Here is a 6,081-nt window from a genome sequence, read left to right as displayed (position 1 = left end):
TACTTTTCGGTTGCAGTCGAGGTTTTCAAGTCGAAAAGAGGACCTGGGTTAACCGTGGTTTAGTGACAAGCAATCATTTTCAAGCAGAAGCTATCTGTCAATGAAGATTTATGAGTTCGATTCCGATCCAAGGTCCGAGAAGAAGACCGAAGGGCAACGAGAAGCCACGTGCTGATTCAAATTCCGAACTACGACTTCAATTTCATATCATTTCAAGATAAACTCAGCTTCACGACAGAGGAGTCATCCGTAGCTCAATTCGACAGGGAGTTATTGAAACATCAGAGTCAATTTTCAACTCCACCGAACGAAAAATGTGTCTTTTAATCTTTGCCATATCTCCGTTACACGACTATGGGCAAAGAGGGGCAGCTGTCAACACACATTTTCGTCCTACTAGGATTCAAACTCCTAAAAATAGGATAGAATTTTGCTAGGATTCAAACTCCTAAAAATAGGATAGAGTTCTACTATGATTTAAACTCCTAAAGATATGATCCACAAGCACTATAAATAGCCATTGTAACTCACTATTGTAAGACACAATTTACAGACAAAATACAGAGGAAAACACGAAAAATACAAAGGCAAAGCTATTGTAAACGATTCGAAAAGGAAATAAAAGGTAGCATTTTTTTGATTCGTTCATTTCTCGCATGTGCACTTTATTTTTTTGAGATTTGGTTCAAATAACCCAAAACGTGGGTTGCGCCGATGACCAAAAATGGGTGGGGTTTCGAAGTTTCGAACCTAGATCTACCTCGAGGCGTGTTCATTTTTTTTATCCCTCTAATGTATAATATCAACGTTAATTGTATTTCAAATTTGGCCCCAATCTTTATTTTTCTTTATATTAGTCCTTTTATTTATTGTATAGATATTTTTATTTATTTATTATTTACATTATTGTCATTATATAAATATATATACGTATGTTTTTTTAAATGATTTTCAATTGATTTTTTACACTATATATTATTATTAAATATACATATATTTTTATTTATTTATATTCATTTGGTTATTTTTTAATACTATATTTATTATTTTTATATATATATATACTTTTTTTTAAAATATTTTACTTATAAGTGTATTACTACTATATATATTGTAATTATCTTTATTTAGTTTTTTTTACTTTATCATTATACGTATATATGTATGTTTTTAATAGTTTATTTATAAGCTAATTATCATTATATGTATACTTTTATATTTGGTTTATATTATATTATATTTTCATATTACTATTATTATTGTTATGATTATTATTTTTCTATTTTACTCATTTATATATATATATTTTTTAATATTTCATTTATTTATTTATTTATTTTTCCTTTTATTTTTTTACTTATTTTTATTCTTCATTTTTTCATTTATTCATTTTTCCCTCTAACACATCTTATGACTTTTTAAGGGTATTTTCGTCAATTAATCAGAGGTAAGTAATTCATGATCAAATTTTACCTTTTAATTTAAAATTACAATTTTCTTAATTAAGATAACTGGAAATTACGTAGTACCGAAAGGGTGGTTCAAGGGTGCTAATCATTCCTTGACCGTAACCGACTCCCGAGCCCGACATATTTCTGGTAAGATGCAGATCAGGTAAGAAATAGGGTATCAGATCAACCCATTTATTTTTAAATAAATGATCGGTGGCGACTCCCAATCCATATTTTTCAAGTCAAAGCCCAATCCCGGGGCCCAACCGAAATACGGTTGCGACAATATGCCTGAACGTCGTAGAGACGAATTGCACTCCAGGTACAGAAATTCTTTCCAATCCTATAGAATCCGGGAAGAGCCTATTCCTTCTCCTCAAGTCATGATTAATATTGACTTCGAATACCTTCCGATTCTTAAAACTTGGAAGTTTGATAAATTGTTTCACCTCAAACCTATCGTCTATCAACAGTTAGTCTGTATCTTCTACTCCAATGTAGTATGCATTCAAAACCAAACTCAATGTGGGACTATAGCCATCAGATCCTATCTTTTAGGCCAATATATTAATATTGACCCCGAGACTATAGCTTTCCATTTTGGGTTAGATGATGATGGGTTAAATAATGAGAATGAAAATGTGGAATATCCCTATGTTCCAAACTCTAGTGTTAGTACTCTACGATCTCATCACGATCGTTTTCTTTATTTGATGATCTCTTGGTGGTTTAGACCATCCGGAGGTAGGTACTCCACTCTTCATACTAGGAATTTATGGTGGATGCACTGTATTAAGAATGCGATCAAAATAAATCTGCCCCACATTATATTTAGTCAACTAGTGGACATCATAAACATTGTTCCTTCAAAACATGTCGAAACATTGATTTATGGATGTCTTCTTAGTAACATTTTTATCAAACTCGGTCTAAACGTCTCCCTCGACAATCTTATCCCTCTCCAAAATGAAATCAATCTCACCTCATTGAAGAAAGTGGATTGGAAAAAAGATGAGAAAATTGGTCTTTGGGTATTTTGACCCGGTAAGCAAACTCCGAGAGCTAGTTCTTAACGAGCTGCTCCTAGCTCTTCTCGTGCTCCTCCTCCTCCGGCACCGGTTGCTGACGATGATCCCGAGTTTCAAGAACTTATGCAAGATATCGACGATCATATACCAGACGAAGAGCCTACCGGAACCAGCACGATAAGGAGATCAAACGCCACCCTATTTTTGATCTTTCTTAGAGTCGTTTGATCTAAGGTTTGCCTCCATGGAGTCTCAGATTACTGAGTTTCAGTGGGAGATGCGTGAACGTATGAACGCTCTCACTCTTGAAGTTCGAGCTCATTATCCTCCTCCTCCTCCCGATCCTTCGATGGAGTGAATTTGTTTCTTTGTTATGCTTTCTTGGTTTTCTAAAACTTGGATTGATTTTGATGTTTCTAGATTGTTTATTTTGGATCCTTAATTGTTTGAATTTGTTAGGAGTTATGATTTGGATGCTTGGGTGATTTAACTTATTATATATTTGGTTTGATTTTAACTTTATTATTTAAAGCTTATTGTTTCTTAATTTTTGCATCATATTAGTTCATTATGACCAATTATGCCATTTCACATTTGATTATGAATATTGATTATGAAACTAATGGCTAATCTCTCTTTTGATCTTTGATCTTAGTAGCTTAAACTATATATATATATATTTAATCAATTGGCTATGCTTTTCAAAACCTTATTTAAAAACGTTTTAGAATCTTTTTGATTTAACAAAAAGGGGGAGAAATAAGTGTTAAAAGGGAGAAGTGTTATAGTAAGGTGGAGTAATTTTTCAAAATTGATTTCAAATTTTTTAGAAAAATCTTAAAATAACACAAATGTTTTATTATATCAAAAAGGGGGAGATTGTTGAAAACATTTTGATGTTTCGATATAACAAATTAAGTTTAAATGAATTTTAAGATTTTACAAATGATTTTCTAAGTTTATTCGATTTAATTAATCGAATATCAAATTATTACTCCAAGTCTTTCAAGATCAATTTCAAACCTTACTAAAAGTGTAAAATTGTGTTTTATACTTAATATATTTTTAAAACAATTTTCACAAAGTATTTTAAACCAAAATCAAGCCTAAAAGCAATTTTTCATAGTGATGCACCGATGCACCAATTCATGCATCGATGCACCATGAAATAAATTGAACATCGAATGTATTTCATGCATCGATGCACATATCATGCATCGATGCACTGAGGATTTTATGAAAACATCGAATGCATTTGATGCATCGATGCACCATCCATGCATCGATGCACTCTGGCTATTTTGAAACATTGAATGCACTGGATGCATCGATGCACTCTTGTGCACCAATGCACTAAGGGTCCAACGGTCAAAATATTTGAATTTACACTTGATGCACCAATACACCATAGATATGCATCGATGCACTGACGCTCCCAACTGATTTGATTAATTGTTTTCACACTTAAACGGCTCTATTGACTCCACTAATCATCCCCAACGTTAGAATCATTTGAAGGTGTATTTAAACAAGCTTAGAAGCTATTGATCAACAACAAGAATACACAAGAAAGAAGAAATCATAGAGAATCAAAGAGAAAATATCAAACCTCAAGTTTGAGCATTTCCAGCCTATTTTTCATTCAATATTCATTTTGATTTCAAGAACACTACTTGTACTCAATTGTATTCATTTTTTAGTGTTCTTTTCTTTGTTCTAGAATTGTGCAAACAATCTACATTGTGAAGATTTCCTTGTAAGTTTGCAAATTTGTAATCTTCTCTTTGAGAAAGAGTGTTCTCAAGAATTGAGGTATATTCTTGAGGGAGTTGTCAGGTTATCTCTTTGGCCTCAAAAGAAAGAACAAATTAGTGAATTTGTTGGAAAATCCTTAGTGTGGATAGCTAAGGTAGTGGACGTAGACTTTGTTTGAGAAAGTCGAACCACTCTAAATCGATGTGCAAATCTTTTCAATTTTCTGAAAAAGCTTCCACCAAAATTTTAATTGCCAATTCACCCCCCTCTTGACCAATTCCATCGATCGGTTAACTCAACAATATGTGAATATGTGATAAAAATAATAATAATGCCCATGTTATGTGAAATGAGGGCTAGATGTATAGTTGGCATACCAAGAGTCGAGGGTCCTATGTGGTCCTTCGGGATATATATGTAATCCTTTTGAACATATATGCGGTTCTTTGGAACACATATTTGGTCCTTTAGAATATGTGATACTTAAGGAGTGGTCCTTCGGGACATCTATGTGGTCATTCTGGACAAATATGTGGTCCTTCGGGACAAATTCTATGTGCCCCTAGTGGGAATTTATACAAGATGTGGTGACAGCATATGTGCACAACTTCAATGTACTCACATATCTTTAGTTCTCACAAGTGTACATGGGCTATTAAAATATATAACATAAATAAAGTATATGTGTGGTGATGTGTTTTGCTGTGTGAAAAGTATGATATGATATATATAAGTGTTAAGTACAAGTTTAAATGATAAGAGAGATTAATGAGAATAAAATATGATAATGTTAAGAATATAAAGGATGATATACGTGCATGTATGTATTTGCTGCATGAAATAAATAGGATTTTTATATGATATGCTAGTATAGATTGTTCATGCATTGTTAGTAGTTAGTCTTATATTATAAGTGTTATATGGCTCACTAAGTCATAGACTTAGCATGTGAATGTTTTACACGTAGGTTTTGAGAAGATTAAGGAGCAAAGAGGAACAAGGTAGGCCAGTCTCTCCTATCCGAAGGTCATATCGAAAAAGAGTTTTGAATCATATGTATTTTGGTATATTAAATGTAGTTGGCATGTACTAAAAGATTTGAGTTAAATATGTTCTGATAGGTTTTGTAAAACCATATGTTTTTATTTAATAGAAATTATTCGGTTTTATTTTAAGTGTTCAATTGAATTTTTAGTTTTTTTGTAAAAGTAAACGAATTGAAAAGTCAATGTGACACCTATAATACCCTAAAAATTTAGATAATAACTAAAATGAAAATATTGAAAATTTAATGGTTAAAGTATAAAATTGGGAAACGTTTAAGGAATTAAGTGGTAATTTTCCCAAAAAGATTGTTATTCCATAAATGGATTTATTGAGTGACCAAATTATAAGATTTTGTAAAGTTTGGTGACCAAAGTGTAAACTTTAAAAAGTTTAGGGACGAAAATGGTAATTTTGAAAAGTTACAATTGGTCTTGAAAATAAGGAAATAAATATATTATTTTCACATTTTTAAATGTTGGAAAATAATATTTAAGGGTTTAATTCCATGTTTAATTTGGATTATTGGATTAAAGTGACAAAATTGTAAGTTTTGGAAATTTCAAGGGCAAAATGGTAAAGTGGGAAAATATTTTGTTCATCTTTGACTTTGGAAGATGATAAGGTTGATGTGTCTTGGTATTAATGTAAATATCAAGTTCATTTTGGGTACTTTAGTATAGATATTTTGATTTCAAGGGTAAAGTGGTAATTTAATATTTAAGAGAATTTTTTATTCATTATTAATAAAGAAAGATGAAGAATTATCATATGAATTTCTTCATCTTCTCCAGAAAAGACGT

Source organism: Hibiscus syriacus, unplaced genomic scaffold, assembly GCF_006381635.1.
Source record: "Hibiscus syriacus cultivar Baekdansim isolate YM2019G1 unplaced genomic scaffold, ASM638163v2 tig00110063_pilon, whole genome shotgun sequence".
NCBI lineage: Eukaryota > Viridiplantae > Streptophyta > Magnoliopsida > Malvales > Malvaceae > Hibiscus > Hibiscus syriacus.
This window is presented reverse-complemented; position numbering follows the sequence as displayed.